Below are 21590 nucleotides of genomic sequence, written 5' to 3'. Positions count from 1 at the left end.
GTTTCGAATGTCATAATTTCTATAGAAAATTACAAAAAACATTAGTTCTGGAGCCTTTTAACTAGGGTTAATGAAGAGATATGCATTTTTATTTGTAATATGATTTTTTTTTAAGATTTTTATTTTTAAGTAATCTCTACATTCAAGGTGGAGCGCAAACTCACAACCCCGAGATTAAGAGTTGTATGCTTTATGGACTGAGCCAGCCAGGTGCCCCTGTAATATGGTTCTTTTCTAATCTCTTGTTACAGTTTGGTAGTTTATCTGCCAGTTTGTTTTATTAAAATGAAGAAAGAGTAAATGGTATATGTTTTTGTATTATATTGAAACAAAATATTGGTTACCTCAAAATTTTCTTTACTAAAACAAAGAGCAAGCAGTTTAAAAATTTTGTGAAAATATTGTCAGGGTTTATGTAACTCTTAGTCTCCATTTTTCATTTTCTTTCTTTCTTTTCTTTTCTTTTTTTTTTTTTTTTAAGATTTTACTTATTTCGGGATCCCTGGGTGGCGCAGCGGTTTGGCGCCTGTCTTTGGCCCGGGGCGCGATCCTGGAGACCCGGGATCGAATCCCACATCGGGCTCCCGGTGCATGGAGCCTGCTTCTCCTCTGCCTGTGTCTCTGCCCCTCTCTCTCTCTGTGTGACTATCATAAATAAATAAAATTTAAGAAAAAAAAAAAGATTTTACTTATTTCTTTGAGAGAGGGAGTGAGGGGGTGGGGGCAGGGAGAGGGAGAAGCAGACTCCTCGCTGAGCAGGGAGTCTGTCACACTGGGCTCCATCCCAGGACCTTGAGACCATGGCTGGGCCGAGCCTAAGGCAGATGCTTAACTGGCTGAGCCCTCCATTTTTCATTTTCAATTGAACAAGAGAACCCTTAAAAAGTCATTGAAGCAGAACCCTTCCAGTTTCAGAAAAACCTTAAAACTTAAGAATATATCATCTAGACCTTTTTGTGATTCTAGTGATGTAATAACTGCCCATAGGTATTTGTTTTTATATTATTATTTTTTAAAGATTTTATGTATTTATATGAAAGAGAGAGATGGTTAACACAAGGGGTGGGGGTGGTTTGGAGGGATGGGAAGGGCAGAGGGGCAGAGGGAGAGAGAGAAGCAGACTCTCCACTGAGCAGGGAGCCAGACACCACTGGATCCCAGGATCCTGGGATCATGACCTGAGCTGAAAGCAGAGACTTAACTGACTGAGCCACTCAGGCGTCCCTGTTTTTGTTTTTAGTTAGTAGCTGAAGTAAACTATTTTTGAGATTATTGTGAGGTCACTCTTGGAAGCTTCTGCTCAATGTTTAAAAAAATGAAGGTTGAGCTCTAGGAGGAAGAGGCTGTTGCAGCTACAGTGGAGCTCTGGGCACCCTGCTCCTGCTCCTGACTCACGGCTGTTCGCTCACTCTTGCGGAGGAATAAGTGGGTCAGGAAGCTGCACCCCGCCACAGCCATGGCTTTTAAAGACACCAGAAAGGCACCTGTGGAACCAGAGGTGGGAATTCACTGGGTTAGAACTAACCAGCTGCAACCTAAAATGTTTGGAAAAGGTATGTGCTGACTTGATCAGAGGTTCAAAGGAAAAGAGTCTCAAAGTGAAAGGACCAGTTCTGCTGCCCACCATGACTCTGAGAATCACTATGAGAAAACTTCCTTGTGGTGAAGGTTCTAAGACTTGGGATTGTTTTCAGATGAGGATCCATGAGTGACTTATTGATTTTCACAGTCCTTCTGAGAATGTTAAACAGATTACTTTCATCAGTTTTGAGCTAGGAGTCCACATTGAAGTCACTATTGCAGATTCTTGAATCAGCCTTTTAAATAAATTATCAGTTGTTAAAATATATATATATATATATATATATATATATATATATATATATATATATATAGCTTTGACCACTGTGTGCCATCTTTTTGGTAGGTGTTTCATATATGTTATTTCTAATTCTTAAAATGACTGTCATACTGTCATGAAGGTTTTATAACTTAAGGGAACTGTGGCATGGAGATTTTTACTGACTTTCCTAAGCCCACATCCATGATTCAAACCATGTATCTCTCTGACTACATAGTTTGCAGTCTTTTTCATCATGTGAACCTCTCCATGTGTTTTGTATTTGTTTTAAGATATTCCAGGGGCATCTGGGTAGCTCAGTTGGTTGACCATTCGACTCTTGGTTTTGGCTGAGGTTAAGACCTAGAGTTGGGCTCCATGCTTAGTGAGGAGCTTGCTTGGAGTTCTCTCTCCCCCCTCCCTCTGTCCCTACCTCTGCGCCTCTCTCTCTCTCTGTCCTTCCCTCTTAAAAAAAAAAAAAAAGATACATAGTGCTTTAGGAAGTATTCATATTAGGAGAGTTCAACTTTGTTTGATTGACTTTGGTGGTATTTGCCTTTGAAGTATACTACTGGCATGTAGCATTTTGTATGATAAAAAAATGTGGGGTGTCTGGTTGGCACAGTTGGTTTGGGGTCTGACTCTTGGTTTTGGGTTTTGCCTCCAGTGGTGATCTTGGGGTCCTGGGATTGAGCCTTGCATTAGGCTTCACACTGGGCATGGAGCCTGCTTGGGATTCTCTCTCTTCCTCTCCCCCTCTTCCCTGCTCTCTCTCTCTCTCCTTCTCTCTCAAAAAAAAATGTGTATGTGCATATATTTTGGGAATTTCAGCTTTCATATATGTATTTTTGAAGTAGATAAATGTCTGCCTTGCTATTATCAGAAAAATATAATAACTGATTTCTGGGCTGCATTTCTCTGACGTGAAAATGAATGATGGACTAGATGCCCCTTCCACATTTAATATTCAATCCAAATTTCCAAAGAACTGGATGAAAACATAGATGGCATATGCATAGCTCCAGGCAGTGGACAGTATCATTAATGAAAAAACATAATAGGGGGAATGGGCTAAGGAAAATAGGAGAATTAAGAACAAGGGATTGTAATTTACATAAAAGTTTCTCCTGTAATAAGAAAAGAGAATATATTTCTAAATAAAAACACAGAAACTCTGGGAATTAGCTGGATCAGTAGTCTGCAACTGATGTCTCTTCCCTCCCTACCTGTTACTCCCATTCTTCTGTCCTTTCTTGTGATAGTGTATATGTGCTTGAGAAAAAAACATCTAGATCTGTGTTAAATGAAATTACCAGGTCACCTGTAGCACACTTGAAATAAAGCTTTCATATTGCTCATAAAGTGAAAATTTAGTAATTAAAATGTGAACCCATTATTGCAGATCTTTAGAGAATTTGTTGATAAAGCAAAGAAGGGCATGTTTTATATTAAAAAAGGATGAGATGCATTTTAGTGACAACTTTTATATATCCTTTCTACTCTCAAAATACTAAAGATGGTTATTTTGACATATAGATAGGTGATATTTTGACTAGTTGGAAAATTGTTAGCCAGCTAGAAAATTGTCGTTCTTTCCCTCGTTAGCTTTTGGAGACCTTGATCAGTGAATTTTGACTTTTTTTTTTTTTTTTTTTGAATTTTGACTTTGGAACTAAATCATCCTAGGCCAGGAGCAAGGAAGTATTCTTTAATCAAATAAGTTTGGATATTTTGAGGGAGGGGCAAGATGGCGGAAGAGTAGGGTCCCCAAATCACCTGTCCCCAACAAATTACCTAGATAACCTTCAAATCATCCTAAAAATCTACGAATTTGGCCTGAGATTTAAAGAGAGACCAGCTGGATGCTACCGTGAGAAGAGTTCGCGCTTCTATCAAGGTAGGAAGACGGGGAAAAAGAAATAAAGAAACAAAAGGCCTCCAAGGGGGAGGGGCCCCGCCAGGAGCTGGGCTGAGGCCGGGGCGAGTGTCCCCAGGACAGGAGAGCCCCGTCCCGGAGAAGCAGGAGCTGCACCAACCTTCCTGGGTGGAAAGGCGCCTGCAGGGAGTTAGAGCAGGACCCAGGAGGGTGGGGATGCCCTCAGGCTCCCTGGGACACTAACAGGCACCTGCAGCACGGGCAGGAGAGTGCGCCGAGCTCCCTAAGGGCTGCAGCGTGCACACATTGACCCCTAGCAGCTCGGAGGGGCTCGGGCGGCGGCTCCGCGGAGGGGGCTGCTTGGCCAGGAGCGCGAATCCAACAGTGCAGGCCCCTGAGCACAGGGCGCCGGGACACAGCCCAGAATCCGGCCTCCCCCTGGGACAGGCAGAGACCTGGAGGGCCCAGGACAGCAAGGACGCTCCTGCCCCGAGCTGAGCAGATCAGCGGCCCCGCCCCGGAGCCTCCAGGCCCTGCAGACGGAGAGCCCCGGAGTTACTGCGGGGGCTGAATCCAGGTTTCCAGAGCTGCCATAGCCACTGTGGCTGTTCCTCCTGGGGCCTCACGGGGTAAACAACCCCCACTGAGCCCTGCACCAGGCAGGGGGCAGAGCAGCTCCCCCAAGTGCTAACACCTGAAAATCAGCACAACCCGCCCCTCCCCCAGAAGACCAGCTAGACGGACCAGTTACAGAGGAAGTCAAGGGACGTAAAGTATACAGAATCAGAAGATACTCCCCCGTGTTTTTTTTTTTTTGTTTGTTTTGTTTTGTGTTTTTCTTTCTTTCTTTTTGATTTCTGATTCCCCACCCCTTTTTTTCACCTTTCTTTCTTTTTCCTTCTCTTTTTCTTATCTTTTTTCCCTTTTTTTCTTCTTTCTCTTTTTTCTCTTTTTTCTTTTTTTTCTTTCCTTCTCTCTCTCTCTTTTTCTCCTTTTCCCAGTACAACTTGTTTTTGGCCACTCTGCACTGAGCAAAATGACTAGAAGGAAAACCTCACCTCAAAAGAAAGAATCAGAAACAGTCCTCTCTCCCACAGTTACAAAATCTGGGTTACAATTCAATGTCAGAAAGCCAATTCAGAAGCACTATTATACAGCTACTGGTGGCTCTAGAAAAAAGGATAAAGGACTCAAGAGACTTCATGACTGCAGAATTTAGATCCAATCAGGCAGAAATTAAAAATCAATTGAATGAGATGCAATCCAAACTAGAAGTCCTAACGACAAGGGTTAACAAGGTGGAAGAACGAGTGAGTGACATAGAAGACAAGTTGATGGCAAAGAGGGAAACTAAGGAAAAAAGAGACAGACAATTAAGAGACCATGAAGACAGATTAAGGGAAATAAACGACAGCCTGAGGAAGAAAAACCTACGTTTAATTGGGGTTCCCGAGGGCGCTGAAAGGGCCAGAGGGCCAGAATATGTATTTGAACAAATCCTAGCTGAAAACTTTCCTAATCTGGGAAAGGAAACAGACATTCAGATCCAGGAAATAGAGAGATTCCCCCCCCCCCCCCAAATCAATAAAAACCGTTCAACACCTCGACATTTAATAGTGAAGCTTGCAAATTCCAAAGATAAGGAGAAGATCCTTCAAGCAGCAAGAGAAAAAAAGTCCCTGACTTTTATGGGGAGGAGTATTAGGGTAACAGCAGACCTCTCCACAGAGACCTGGCAGGCCAGAAAGGGCTGGCAGGATATATTCAGGGTCCTAAATGAGAAGAACATGCAACCAAGAATACTTTATCCAACAAGGCTCTCATTCAAAATGGAAGGAGAGATAAAGAGCTTCCAAGACAGGCAGGAACTGAAAGAATATGTGACCTCCAAACCAGCTCTGCAAGAAATTTTAAGGGGGACTCTTAAAATTCCCCTTTAAGAAGTTCAGTGGAACAATCCACAAATCCAGGACTGAATAGATATCATGATGACACTAAACTCATATCTGTCAATAGTAACTCTGAACGTGAACGGGCTTAATGACCCCATCAAAAGGCGCAGGGTTTCAGACTGGATAAAAAAGCAGGACCCATCTATTTGCTGTCTACAAGAGACTCATTTTAGACAGAAGGACCTACAACCTGAAAATAAAAGGTTGGAGAACTATTTACCATTCAAATGGTCCTCAAAAGAAAGCAGGGGTAGCCATCCTTATATCAGATCAACTAAAATTTACCCCGAAGACTATAGTGAGAGATGAAGACGGACACTATATCATACTTAAAGGATCTATCCAACAAGAGGACTTAACAATCCTCAATATATATGCCCCGAATATGGGAGCTGCCAAATATTTAAACCAATTAATAACCAAACTGAAGAAATACTTAGATAATAATACACTTGGTGACTTCAATCTAGCTCTTTCTACCCTCGATAGGTCTTCTAAGCACAACATCTCCAAAGAAACGAGAGCTTTAAATGATACACTGGACCAGATGGATTTCACAGATATCTACAGAACTTTACATCCAAACTCAACTGAATACACATTCTTCTCAAGTGCACATTGAACTTTCTCCAGAATAGACCACATATTGGGTCACAAATCGGGTCTGAACCAATACCAAAAGATTGGGATCGTCCCCTGCATATTCTCAGACCATAATGCCTTGAAATTAGAACTAAATCACAACAAGAAGTTTGGAAGGACCTCAAACACGTGGAGGTTAAGGACCATCCTGCTAAAAGATGAAAAGGTCAACCAGGAAATTAAGGAAGAATTAAAAAGATTCATGGAAACTAATAAGAATGAAGATACAGGGATCCCTGGGTGGCGCAGTGGTTTGGCGCCTGCCTTTGGCCCAGGGCGCGATCCTGGAGACCTGGGATCGAATCCCACGTCGGGCTCCCGGTGCATGGAGCCTGCTTCTCCCTCTGCCTATGTCTCTGCCTCTCTCTCTCTCTGTGACTATCATAAAAAAAAAAAAAAAAAAAGAATGAAGATACAACCGTTTAAAATCTTTGGGATGCAGCAAAAGCAGTCCTGAGGGGGAAATACATCGCAATACAAGCATCCATTCAAAAACTGGAAAGAACTCAAATACAAAAGCTCACCTTACACATAAAGGAGCTAGAGAAAAAACAGCAAATGGACCCCACGCCCAGCAGAAGAAGAGAGTTAATTAAAATTCGAGCAGAATTAAATGAAATCGAGACCAAAAGAACTGTGGAACAGATCAACAGAACCAGGAGTTGGTTCTTTGAAAGAATTAATAAGATAGATAAACCATTAGCCAACCTTATTAAAAAGAAGAGAGAGAAGGCTCAAATTAATAAAATCATGAATGAGAAAGGAGAGATCACTACCAACACCAAGGAAATACAAATGATTTTAAAAACATATTATGAACAGCTCTACGCCAATAAATTAGGCAATCTAGAAGAAATGGATACATTCCTGGAAAGCCACAAACTACCAAAACTGGAGCAGGAAGAAATAGAAAACCTGAACAGGCCAGTAACCAGGGAGGAAATTGAAGCAGTCATCAAAAACCTCCCAAGACACAAGAGTCCAGGGCCAGATGGCTTCCCAGGGGAATTCTATCAAACGTTTAAAGAAGAAATCATACCTATTCTACTAAAGGTGTTTGGAAAGATAGAAAGAGATGGAGTACTTCCAAATTCATTCTATGAGGCCAGCATCACCTTAATTCCGAAACCAGACAAAGACCCCACCAAAAAGGAGAATTACAGACCAATATCCCTGATGAACATGGATGCAAAAATTCTCAACAAGATACTAGCCAATAGGATCCAACAACACATTAAGAAAATTATTCACCATGACCAAGTAGGATTTATCCCCGGGACACAAGGCTGGTTCAACACTCATAAAACAATCAGTGTGATTCATCATATTAGCAAGAGAAAAACCAAGAACCATATGATCCTCTCATTAGATGCAGAGAAAGCATTTGACAAAATACAGCATCCATTCCTGATCAAAACACTTCAGAGTGTTGGGATAGAGGGAACTTTCCTCGACATCTTAAAAGCCATCTACGAAAAGCCCACAGCAAATATCATTCTCAATGGGGAAGCACTGGGAACCTTTCCCCTAAGATCAGGAACAAGACAGGGATGTCCACTCTCACCACTGCTATTCAACATAGTACTGGAAGTCCTAGCCTCAGCAATCAGACAACAAAAAGACATTAAAGGCATTCAAATTGGCAAAGAAGAAGTCAAACTCTCCCTCTTCGCCTATGACATAATACTCTACATAGAAAACCCAAAAGCCTCCACCCCAAGATTGCTAGAACTTATACAGCAATTTGGTAGCGTGGCAGGATACAAAATCAATGCCCAGAAATCAATGGCATTTCTATACACTAACAATGAGACTGAAGAAAGAGAAATTAAGGAGTCAATCCCATTTACAATTGCACCCAAAAGCATAAGATACCTAGGAATAAACCTAACCAAAGAGGTAAAGGATCTATATCCTAAAAACTACAGAACACCCCTGAAGGAAATTGAGGAAGATACATAGAGATGGAAAAATATTCCATCGTCATGGATTGGAAGAATTAATATTGTGAAAATGTCAATGTTACCCAGGGCAATATACACGTTTAATGCAATCCCTATCAAAATACCATGGACTTTCTTCAGAGAGTTAGAACAAATTATTTTAAGATTTGTGTGGAATCAGAAAAGACCCCGAATAGCCAGGGGAATTTTAAAAAAGAAAACCATAGCTGGGGGCATCACAATGCCAGATTTCAGGTTGTACTACAAAGCTGTGGTCATCAAGACAGTGTGGTACTGGCACAAAAACAGACACATAGATCAATGGAACAGAATAGAGAACCCAGAAGTGGACCCTGAACTTTATGGTCAACTAATATTCGATAAAGGAGGAAAGACTATCCATTGGAAGAAAGACAGTCTCTTCAATAAATGGTATTGGGAAAATTGGACATCCACATGCAGAAGAATGAAACTGGACCACTCTCTTTCACCATACACAAAGATAAACTCAAAATGGATGAGAGATCTAAATGTGAGACAAGATTCCATCAAAATCCTAGAGAACACAGGCAACACCCTTTTTGAACTCGGCCACAGTAACTTCTTGCAAGATACATCCACGAAGGCAAAAGAAACAAAAGCAAAAATGAACTATTGGGACTTCATCAAGATAAGAAGCTTTTGCACAGCAAAGGATACAGTAAACAAAACTAAAAGACAACCTACAGAATGGAAGAAGATATTTGCAAATGACATATCAGATAAAGGGCTAGTTTCCAAGATCTATAAAGAACTTATTAAACTCAACACCAAAGAAACAAACAATCCAATCATGAAATGGGCAAAAGACATGAAGAGAAATCTCACAGAGGAAGACATGGACATGGCCAACAAGCACATGAGAAAATGCTCCGCATCAGTTGCCATCAGGGAAATACAAATCAAAACCACAATGAGATACCACCTCACACCAGTGAGAATGGGGAAAATTAACAAGGCAGGAAACAACAAATGTTGGAGAGGATGCGGAGAAAAGGGAACCCTCTTACACTGTTGGTGGGAATGTGAACTGGTGCAGCCACTCTGGAAAACTGTGTGGAGGTTCCTCAAAGAGTTAAAAATAGAGCAGCCCTACGACCCAGCAATTGCACTGTTGGGGATTTACCCCAAAGATTCAGATGCAATGAAACGCTGGGACACCTGCACCCCGATGTGTATAGCAGCAATGTCCACAATAGCCAAACTGTGGAAGGAGACTCGGTGTCCATCGAAAGATGAATGGATAAAGAAGATGTGGTTTGTGTATACAATGGAATATTACTCAGCCATTAGAAATGACAAATACCCACCATTTGCTTCAACGTGGATGGAACTGGAGGGTATTATGCTGAGTGCAGTAAATCAGAGAAGGACAAACAGTGTATGTCCTCATTCTTTTGGGGAATATAAATAATAGTGTAAGGCAATATAAAGGAAGGGAGAAGAAGTGTGTGGGAAATGTCAGGAAGGGAGACAGAACATAAAGACTCCTAACTCTGGGAAACGAAGTAGGGGTGATGGAAGGGGAGGAGGGCGGGGGGGTGGGGGTGAATGGGTGACGGGCACTGAGGGGGACACTTGACGGGATGAGCACTGGGTGTTATTCTGTATGTTGGTAAATTGAACACCAATAAAAATTTATAAAAAAAATTTTGGATTTTTCAGTGTTCTATATATAGAACCTCAGAGATTGATAAATACACTTTAGTGTTTTAAAAATTTAGGAGTAAAAGTAAAGAAACTGGTTCAGAGTTTGTTCAGCCATATATTATCCAGTTTATTAGCTGGGGATTCCTTTTTTTCACATAATACTTAGTAGTATGTTTCTTACTGATGTAGGTTAACTTTTATGTTTTATAAGGCCACTCACAATATCCATGACTATTTCAACTCTTGGGTAATAGGCCCTGATTACTTCCTGAAGGACCTTTCTGTTAACTATTAGAAAAAAGTCTTTTATATTTACCAAGTGCCTTTTTTTTTTAAACTATCCATCCTTTTGTTGGTCTTATGGGGGAGTAAGGTAATACAGGAAAGGAAAGGGAGTGCAAGCTGAACTGACCTACAAGAGCCTCAATCTGTGATACAGATTAAAAAAACAACAAAACTCAGCTAATCCAACAGGGAGCTCCAGAGCAAAAATCACCTGTTAGGGGAGTCCTGCATTGGGAAGAAATGGCTGGGTTCTAGTACATCCACCATGTTTCATCACTGGCTAGGAGCTGCCCCAGAAGAGCCTGGCCTCAACTGGAATGCCAAGATGAATTCTGAACATGCTGCAGCTGGAGCCTGTTAGCTAACTGTCTCCTTGCACCTGAATGCAAGTTCTTTCTTCTTCTTCTTTTTTTTTTTTAACTTTTACAAATGCAGGGCTTGAACTCATGACCCTGAGATCAAGAGTTGGACATTTAACCAACTGATCTACCCAGGCATCCCTCTTCTTTTTTTTTCCCTCCCCTCTTCTTTTTTAATACAAGTTCTTTCTTGAAGGGAGATCCAAGTATTTGCGACAGTCCATTTCTTGTGCTGTAGGATCTAGGTCTCCAAACATTTTCTGAAAGCAGTTCTTTCAGTGTTCCATGGACTTATCTCTCTCTCTCTCAATATTTTATTTTTTTAAAAGTAATCTCTGTACTCAATGTGGGGCTCAAACTCACAACCCTGAGATTAAGAGTCTCATGCCTCAGCCAGGCACCCTGGACTTCTCTTCTTGATAGGAAACTTCAAGGAAATGGATTAGTGAGACAAGCTTCAGCCCTCATCTGTGTAACTGGTCTCAGGGCTGCAGTGGATCTCCTTGTCTCCTTTACTATTCAGTCTAAATTTCCCTTGCCATTAGCTATCATTTCTGTTGGTCTGGGCAATTTACCTAGTGATATGACCCAATCCTCATTTTTGAGGCTGCTGAGAATCATACTGCTATGAGGCTGGAGTGGTTGCATTTGTCCATTCATAGTCACAACTGGGCAGGGGAGTATGTGGGCAAATGCCACCCAGATGGATCATCTGAGTTCCACACATACTCTTTGTTGCTCCTATTATGTAACAGCAGACATACTTCCTTCTGAGGATGAGGCTTAATTTACCCTGCCATGGTGGTGATTCTTCTTGGCTCTTGGTCCAGGGACACAGAGTCCCAGTTGTACTGGCTGCAGCTATAACTTATAACTCAGTATGATCCTTGACATATCTCCTGGCAAAAATATGCCCAGGGTCTCTGGAGTCCAGCATTGCCCAGATGGAAAGCACAGGTCCTCCAGTGGATTGTTGGGAATGATGGTAAGTGGAGGCCATTTCTGCTTCTACCTCTTGGTTCTCAGACTTATGTGTTCTTCCTACTGGGAACATAGCTCTGAATCAGTGCACATACTCTATCCTAGAGGATAGCACACCATTCTTGTCTCTGAGCTGGTTTATCAGCTGTGTCTCTAGTAGGCCATTTCAGTACTCTATAAGGCTGGATGCTTTTGTATGATGCTGTTATATGTATGATAAGACCACTGGAACCCATGGTTATGGGCCCATTGCCACAATTCCTTCATTGTAATGTGGTTCCTTTGGTTGGATGCTACATTAAATGGGATTCTATGTCTGTGGATCAGGTATTCTGTTAGCCATTCCTTAGTGGTATGGCTGGGGTTCTATGGAAAGAAAAACCTATACCTGGAATAACTATCTATTGAATACCTGTGGGGATCAACTGCTGGCCTTTTCAAGATGGAAGGAATAGGATGTGGTAACTGGTTGGTCAGCTTGAGGCATAGTGCTATACTGGGGGTTCAGTGTTGGTCTCTGTTACTCGCAGATTGGATGTTCAGTGGGGGTGGTAGCCTGATTGGGCCTTGCTAAGTGGGAGGCCATGCCTCCTCCTTTGCTTCTATTTTTATTTCTGCCACACTGGCTACTTTATTCATGTCCCATCATGCCAGTTCTGGGGTGGTTCATGTCAACTTTCTGAGTCATTTTGTTCACTTGGTTATTTGGTGTCTCTTTTCATTGGATGCTTCTTGGGGGTTATTAGCACGTGAAAAGAATTTTCACACTTAATGCACTATTACCCATTCCCATATGTCTATTAATTTGCTTCTACCCATGCCTTCTTCTAATAATTGTGTAGTCTTTTTCCTTAAAGGCCCCTGAGCAGTTAGCCATTCCATTTGCAATTGCTTATGAGTCTATATTTTCACCTCTGGCCACTCTTCTTTTTACCAAAGTTCATGACCAGGTGTATCATTTGAAGCTCTGTCCTTAGGAAGATTTTTCCCTTCCCACTGTCAAGGTCAACCCTAAGTGTGGCTATAATGAAGCTGTTGTTTCTTTTTTCAGCTTCCACTCACATACTCAGCCATTTATAATCTATTTATAAGCCAAGCTTTGGCTTTTATCTCCTTAAGTTGGTCATAAAGGATCCCCCAAGCAGCTGTAGGTGTGAACTGAGGAGAAGGTGCTGGAATAATTGTGGTAGCTGCCTACATATATAGCTTACTTGTGTCTTTTGGTTCTGCTTGGGTTTTTTTTTTTTTTTAAGATTTTATTTATTTAGTCATTCATGAGAGACTTGCATACCAGAGAGAGGCAGAGATATAGGCAGAGGGAGAAGCAGGCTCCATGCAGGAAGCCTGATGTGAGACTCAGTCCTGGGTCTCCAGGATCACGCCCTGGGCTGAAGGCGGTGCTAAACTGCTGAGCCACCCAGTTTGCTCAGTTTTGATTTTTTTTTTAATTAAAGATTTATTTATTTATTTATTTAGAGAGGTAGCATGTAAGCAGAGGGAAGGGCAGAAGGAGAGGAAGAGAGAGAACCACAAGCAGGCTCCCTGTTGAGTGCGGAGCCCCACACAGGGCTGTATCTGGATTTCATGACCCCAAGGTCATGACCCAGGTAGAAACCAAGAGTTGGATGCTCAACCTACTGTGCCTTCAACCAAGAGTCAGATGCTCAACCTGCTGTGCCACCCAGCTTGAGTTTGATTTTAGATGTACCATTTCCACTTCATAATGGATTGTTCCTGAGCTCATTTGACTTTATAATTTGGAGAGTCCTGTTGAACCCAGCTCATTATGGGCAGTTCTGGACATACAGTGCCCAGTGGGTGAGCAGTTTCTTTCCAGAGCCCAGAAACACACCAGGAGCTTTTTTTTTTTTTTTTTTTTTTTGTAACAGTATGATTGTCTTGCAGATCTCTGGGTGCCTGCATTGTGATTCTTCCACTAAGGCTTGCTGTAAACTCTCTACTGCATATTTTCCCAACATTTAGACCTCCAACAGGATAGGAACTGCTTGCACTACAGCCTGGACTTGCTATAGAGTTGTTTCCCCTACTCAAAGCTGGCAGTGAGCTTTTCGTATCACTCATTTCATGGGTTATAGCAATATTCCTATGTATACAATGTGTTGCCTCTGGAATCTGAAGAAGCCAACCAGAGTTGTGGTTCCTTTTTTGTACTGGGAGATGCAAGATGCAGCAGTTTGTCTTTTGCTTTGAAGGGAATGGGTTGGAATGACTGTGACCTCCAGAATTCCTGAAACTTCACTGAAATGGCACGGATATTTGTAGAGTTTTTCACCTGCCCTTTGGAGCACATGTATCTTACCATGTACTTAGCATGCTGGCCATCTCTTGTTCATCTTGCACGATCAGCTTGATTAAATGGATCAGTGTGCTGTTCTGAGTCTATTTCTCTTCATACTTTTATGATCGAGTAGGAGACTTAATATAGCCCTGAGGCGGCAGTGCTTTCAGTGGTCCTGCGGATCTGTCTCTTGCTTCAACAGTGTTTGGACAGAACAGACCCAGGGACGCCCCTTCCACCAGCCAACGGCCACCCTCCAACCTTTTTTCCAGTCGCAGCTTTCGGAGCCATCTTCCTGGCCATCTTCTGCCACCAGCAGTGAACACCCAAGTTTGAATTTAATTCCTTATCTGGGATCAACCGTGAGCTCCCAGATTCGTCAGAATTATTCTACCGAGGTGGAGGCCGCCGTCAACCACCTGGTCAACATGCACCTGTGGGCCTCCTACACCTACCTCTCTCTGGGCTTCTATTTCGACCATGATGATGTGGCTCTGGAGGGTGTGGGCCACTTCTTCTGCGAGTTGGCTGAGGAGAAGCTTGGCTGAGGAGAAGCGCGAGGGCGCCCAGCGTTTCTTGAAGATGCAAAATCAGCGCGGCGGCTGTGCCCTCTTCCAGCCAGGACGTGCAGAAACCGTCCCAAGATGAGTGGGGGAAGACCCTGGACGCCATGGAAGCCACCCTGCTTCTGGAGAAGAGCCTGAACCAGGCCCTTCTGGATTCTGGATCTGCATGCCCTGAGTTCTGCCCACACGGATCCCCATCTCTGTGACTTCCTGGAGAACCACTTCCTAGATGAGGAGGTAAAACTCATCAAGAAGATGGGCGACCACCTGACTAACCTCCGCAGGCTGGCCACCCCCCAGGCTGGGCTGGGCGAGTATCTTTTCGAAAGGCTCATTCTCAAGCACGACTAGGAGCCTCTGGAGACCAGCAGCCTTTGAGGGGCTCCTCTGGCAACCCCCCGGTGCCAGGGCTTGTGCCTGAACCTTTTCCCATGCAGCCACTAGGCAGTTTTTTAACCATCCTGGAGCCCTTTCCCAAAACGTGGGCCAAATGGAGACAATAAAGCTTTTTGCAGCAAAAAAAAAAAAAAGCAGCCCTGAGGCAAAACTGTGAATGTATACTGTCTATTCCATGTGAAAGGAGCTGTTTCTGATGAGGATAGAAAACTCATTTGCCAAGTCAGTAGCTACATACCACACTGAGGCTATATTTATTTATCTAGTGTAGCAAACATAATACATCTCGTAGGGGCAGCTTTGGTTATGGCTACTACTTGGTTGAGCTTGTGGTTGTCTCTCATCATTCTCTAGGATCCAGCCGGTTCCTGCAGAGGCGTTAAACACAGGAAAGGGACCACTACCCCTGCATGTTTGAGATCCTAAGGTGGTGCTAATCTCTGCCATTCCTTTTACCTTCACCCTCTATGTAGTACTGTTTTTGATTTACCATTTTGGCTAAGGGGTGGGAGATGTTTAGATTACTTGTAGGTTTCTCTTGTCTTTTTCCCCATGATAGTTCTTACTCCAGAGGTCAAGGACTCAGGGTGGAGATTACCTCAACTTCCGGGGATGCCAATCTTGTTATATTCAGGGCCTGTGAAAATGACTCCCTGGTGGATCTGTAGACTAGTGGACCCATTGTAGGCTGGACTTTGGCCACAACTCCATTTATTGCTTAGTTTCTATATTCTTTTCCTGTAATAGGGCAATAATGATGTTCCAAGGTGTCTAGATATCAACATCAACTCAGACTCTATGACCAATAGTTCTTTAAATGTCTGGGTATTTTGCTTTACCCACTGTATAGTCACCAGAGTAAACAGCCATAGGTGGTGTTGGAGAAGGATATATATATATATATATATATATATATATATATATATATATATATGTGTGTGTGTGTGTGTGTGTGTGTGTATATATATATATATATATCTGAGTATCTGTATAGTATATGAGCCAGCCATCTCTCTAAGCTGGTGGGTCTGGATCTGACAACTAGGTCGGGTCCAAGAATTAGGCAAGGGATAGTAGTTTTTTGTTTTGTTTTTTTTTAAAGGTTTTATTTATTCATGATAGACATAGAGAGAGAGAGAGGCAGAGACAAAGGCAGAGGGGGAAGCAGGCTCCGTGCAAGGAGCCTGATGTGGGACTCGATCCCGGGACTGCAGGATCGTGCCCCGAGCCAAAGGCAGGCACCGAACCACTGAGCCACCCAGGGATCCCCGGGGATAGTAGTTTTGTATTGAGGCCACCACTCTCAGCCTTGTGCTTATGCATTCTTGCCTTATTTTGATTGTAGATATTAAGCAGCAATGTTGACTGCTTATTTTGCTCTAATGACACCATGTTCTGTTAACTATCTCCACAGCTCCCTGTGGGCCAAGGTTTATTGGCTATTTCCCATCTTGCCAGTTATAATAACTGTGGTCCACTAGCTTCTGGTTTTAAGTGCCACCACCTGGTTGCTTCAGTGCCTCATTATCCCTATTGCTATGAGCCAAACTATGACAGCATGTATTTTAGAAGAGAACAACCACTTCTTAGTGATGGTGGTGTCCCTCTCAGCGGTATATTTCTGATGGCCTTGGTGAATGGTGTGTCTTACGCACTCTCTTATGGTACATAATCCTCTGGTGGGTCTTCTGACCTCACATTAATATATTCATTCTAGCATACCCACTTTCCTGAGCCCTTTATTTTTTTTTATTTTTTATTTATTTATTTTTTTCCTGAGCCCTTTAATCCCAAGTTCCATCCTCTGCTGTGTCAATTCAGGCATTTCACTTTTTTTTTTTTTTTTTTTTAAGTAGGTTCCATACCCAGCATGGAGCCCAGTGCTGGGCTTGAACTCATGACCCTGATATCAAGACCTGAGTTGAAATCAAGAGTTAGATGCTTATCCAGTTGAGCCATCTAGGCATCCCAATTCAGGCATTTCAATTTCATTCAATGTGGGCCTTTTTTTTTTTCCAGGCTTCTAGGAGTCACTGTAGCAGGAACTTCATGCCACAGTGGTGACCCCCATCTTCTGAAATGGTGTCCTACCCCCAGTCAAGTAGACTTTACCTTATAAGGCTAACATTCTGGCCTCCTTGACTAAGTGAAGCCCCACTCTGTTGTCTCCGTGATCCTGCTGGTATGTGTTGGTGAATTCTTGCAACAACTTTGGGCTCTTATCTCTTTTCTCCCTTGTGAGGCCCAAGATTTCCTTGGCAAGGTTAACATGAGTTACTATCATGGCAACTAGCCGTGGAGGTGGGGGCCCTTCCTGAGGAGAGCCTTTTATTGCCTTGCAGGTGAGAGACCTCTGAAGTGTTTCCCATACAGTGGGGAATGGAGTTATCCCTGCAGACTCTGAGAGCTCAGAGCAGTCTAGAGAATCGAAGTCTTTGGGGTCAACCATTTTAGATATCCCTCTCCCGTCTGTCATGCTTCCCTGTTGTCCAAACCAGGACCCAAATCTTGGCACAATAAACCTGCCCTCACTGAGCATTCAGTCGTCTTAGCATCGCAGTCTCGAACTGTCCTGAGTTTGGTCTTCAGCTTTTGTGCTCTTCCACTGTGGGTGGTAAGGACCTCTTTGGAGCTACCAGAGAACCCTCTGGTTGTGATATTTAGCTTCTAATTGTTTATTAGCTGCTTTCTCTAGGGAGTTAGTGCAGCATAAAAGCTAGCCACTTCCTTTGTGCTTAACATGCATTATTCCCCTCATACATTTCAAACATAAGAATCATTATACCAGTCACATAGAGTCCTCTTTGGGAATATTCTCCCAAGGAAGTGTTAGCACTCTTCCTAAGAAAGTTTTAACATTTCAGCCACCAACTTGTTACCAGGCACTGTCCACATTTCACATAGTACCCAGGATGAAATCCATACTGCAGTAGGATAGGAAGTGATCTAGTTTCCAAATCTGATTTTTACCTTTTGCTTTCTCAGTCCATTTCTGGTCAACTATGCCAATTTGAGTTCTCCTGGAAGCAGATGCTGGAGCAGAGTTAGGAATACAAAGAAGTATATGATAGGGGAGGAGGAAGACTCCTATGAAAGGAAAGGGGGAGGAAAACAGTTGGCAGGGAGGGCTTCAGTATGATTCAGATCTGACAGTCCCAGACCCAGTGAAGACTCTAGAGCAAAAATTCTTCATTAGAGAGTCCTGCATTTGACAGAAATGGGCATGATGTGACCAGTTGTTGGCTGAGGCTGGCTGCCCAGGAAGAGAATGGTCTCAGCTTCTAGGGATCTTGAAGAAACAGGAGGCTGTCAGCTTACTGCATGCCTAGCAGCAGAATACCATGTTCTTTATTGAAGGGAGATACAAGTGACATATCTCCATGAGTGCCACACATAAGTATAAAGGAATTGTTAGGTATTACTGTTATAATTATCTTCTGATTAAATTTCTTAGTTACTTTTATACTCTTTAAGTAAAAACTTCTAGACATCTCTTATTTTCTCTTGGATTTTTTTTTAAGATTGATTGATTATTATTTATTTATTTATTTATTATGAGAAACAGAGAGAGAAAGAGAGGCAGAGACACAGGCAGAGGGAGAAGCAGGCTCCATGCAGGGAGCCTGACATGGGACTCGATCCCAGGTCTCCAGGATCACACCTTGGGCTGAAGGCGGCGCTAAACCGCTGAGCCACCCGGGCTGCCCTCTTGGATGTTTTTATTTGTCACAATGCATCATGAGTCTTGTGCCTGGAAACAGTATTTCAGGTATGGTTTAGGACCAAGTAGGTGCCCAGTGAATGTTGGTTGAGGCGAACTGTGCTATTGATCATATAGCCTGAAATTGCCCTACCCTCTAACCCCTCCATTATGGACATTTCTTTTTCTTTTTCTTTTTTTAAAGATTTTATTTATTTATTCATGAGACACACACAGAAAGAGGCAGAGACAGAGGCAGAGGGAGAAGCAGGGAGCCTGATGTGGGACTTGATCCCTGGACTCCAGGATCACGGCTGGAGCTGAAGGCAGATGCTTAACCACTGAGCCACCCAGGCGCCCCTGTTTGGGTCTTTTTGAACAGGAATGTAGAACTATAGATCTCTGTAAAGCATCATGTTAAATAGATTTAGTTTATTCTAATTTGATTAGATCTTTTGAATACTGATTCTTTAATCTAGCAGATCCAGCTGTCACACTTTTCTTTATATCATATCACAGATTTCATCATTGTGCCACAAATGGTCATAGCCAAATAATTAACAAAAATGTTGAATAAGTTAGAACCAAGAAGATTTAGGCCATGCTATTAGTGATGTGCCTTCAAGTGGATAGGTGTTTATGGTCAGCTGTTCAGCTTGTTAGGAATCCGTTAACCATATTGATAATATGACCCCTATTTTGACATTTGTCCATTAAAAGATGAGAGACTTTGTTAAATACCTTGCAGAAATTCAGCAAACTAAGCCTAGGTCCTGAGGCAAAAAAGGAATCTATTTGTGAATCTATTTGGCTATAAATGATCAATGCTTTTGTTTCTACATAAGTCTTACTTTTGACATTTATCTGCCATAAAGCAGATAGTCCTGCCTATCAGGACTTGAGATTCCTTTCCAGTAAAATAATATTGGAAAGTTCATAGAGACAGAAAGTAGAATAGTGATTACCAAGGACTGGGGGGAGATGGGAATGGGGAATTAATGTTTAAAGAATACAGTTTGGGAAGATGAAAAAGTTCTGGAGATGGATGGAAATGATGGTTGTACAGTAATGTGGATATGCTTAGTGCCACTGGACTGATTTTTGCTACAAATAATTGGCAGTTGGCCAGCTTTAATCTGATCCCTCCCCTAAACCTCTCCTGCTCATCTGGTGTTCCCCTCACCTAATTTGCTTTGTCCTGTCTTTGCTTGGAACTCTCCTCCCCTAGATATTTTTAGAGTTGTTCCCTGACATTCAGGTTTTGACATAAATGTCACCTTCTCAATGGGACTTTCTTTGGCTGTTCTAAAATTATAACCCCCAATCTTTCTCCTCCTTTTCGTTTTTATTTTTCTCTTTGACATGTATCATCTGGTATGTCACATATTTTACATGCTTATATTGTTTATTATCCATTTCTACCCATTAGAATGTGAGCTCCAAGAAAGCCACATTTTGTCTGTGTGCCTGCTGCTTTATTCCCAGTGTTTAGATATGTGCTGAGAACATAACAGGTGCTCAGATATTGGTGAAGCAAATATTTGTATCATATAAATACAAATTATGTAGAGATTGTTTTTTTAAAAAAGATTTTATTTATTTATTCATGAGAGACACATAGAGGCAGAGACACAGGTAGAGGGAGAAGCAGGCTCCATGCAGGGAGCCCGACGTGGGACTCAGTCCTCGGTCCCCAGGATCACACCCTGGTCTGAAGGCAGTGCTAAATCACTGAGCCACCCGGGCTGCCCATATGTAGAGATTTTTATTGTAATTTTGTTTGTTAGGAGATTTGACACAAAAGCTTGCTCATACAAAGTCTTTCAAACAAGTGCATAGCTTGTTTGCAATTTGATCTTGGCCTTATGGTAGTAAGCTCAAAGATATATTCTTTGAATAGATTTGATGGATTTGTTAATCAGGAAAGTTCAATTTTTTTTTTCTATAGAAACATTTTTGTTTCTTGATGTACCAGTTGCATACATTGAAACAGCTTAGAATTAGTTTTGATTTTTATAGATTAAAACAAAATTCTTTTCCTTTTTTTTCTTTTTAAGATTTTATTTATTTATTCATGAAAGACACACACACACACACACACACAGAGTCAGAGACACAGGCAGAGGAAGAAACAGGCTTCATGCAGGGAGCCCGATGTGGGACTCAATCCCGGGACTCCAGGATTACGCCCTGGGCTGAAGGCAGACGCTAAACCGCTGAGCCACCCAGGGATCCCCTCTTTTCCTCTTTCTAAATTTTTCCAAATCCTACCTCTCTCTCAGTATTTGTTTCATAGTTTTTCCATGTCGCCTCAGATTGTTCTAAGCTGTAGTGATTTTTTGTTTCCTCTAAATTTTTATAACTTCTATTTGTACATTTGTTCCATTTTAATATTGTGTACTTTTTTCTGAATTCTGTCTTATATTTTGTATTGTTACCTAACTCTTCATGAATATATGTCTTCTTGCTCCTCTACTACATATGAAGAATCTTTTTTTTTAAAAGATTTTATTTATTTATTTATTCATGAGAGACAGAGAGGCAGAGACACAGGCAGAGGGAGAAGTAGGCTCTATGTAAGGAGCCCAATGTGGGACTCGATCCCGGAACCCCAGGATCATGACCTGAGTCGAAGGCAGGCACTAAATCAGTAAGCCACCCAGGGATCCCCTCAAGAAGCTTTTCGAGAAAGGAAAATTATGTTTCTTAGTAGTGCTCGGTGAAGTACTTAATTCATTCATTTATCTGTTCATTTAACAACAGTTATATTGACATGTTTACTCTGGTAAGACTGTGCCCAAGTGCTGGAGATAGATTAATGAGAGAGGAACCTGGGTGCCTCAGTCAGTTAAGTGTCCAGCTCTTGATTTCAGTTCAGGAGATAATCTTAGGGTCCTGAAATCGAGCCTTGCTTTTGGCTCTACATTTAGCAGAGTCAGCTTGTCCTTCCTCTGCTTCTCCCTCTTGTCAGTCTCCCCCTCTCAAATAAAGAAATCTTAAAAAAAAAAGAAAAAGAATAGGATGTCTTTGTCATCAAGGAATTAAAGGGCTATTGGGAAGGC

The 21590-nt window shown here is 42.2% G+C and overlaps 1 protein-coding gene and 2 pseudogenes across 4 annotated transcripts in view; all 3 read left to right on the top strand.

Moving 5' to 3' along the window:
• ZFYVE9 (zinc finger FYVE-type containing 9) overlaps nucleotides 1-21590 on the top strand; it is a 189729-nt gene that overhangs the window by 6724 nt on the left and 161415 nt on the right. The gene's annotated exons all lie outside the window — the stretch shown is intronic.
• Nucleotides 1457-1811, top strand: LOC112914998 (small ribosomal subunit protein uS10-like; annotated as a pseudogene).
• On the top strand, nucleotides 13354-14865 carry LOC112914952 (ferritin light chain pseudogene; annotated as a pseudogene).

This window comes from Vulpes vulpes, chromosome 10, assembly GCF_048418805.1.
Source record: "Vulpes vulpes isolate BD-2025 chromosome 10, VulVul3, whole genome shotgun sequence".
NCBI classification, from domain to species: domain Eukaryota; kingdom Metazoa; phylum Chordata; class Mammalia; order Carnivora; family Canidae; genus Vulpes; species Vulpes vulpes.
Note: the sequence above shows the minus strand (reverse complement) of the source record. Positions and strands in the feature narration are given on the sequence as shown.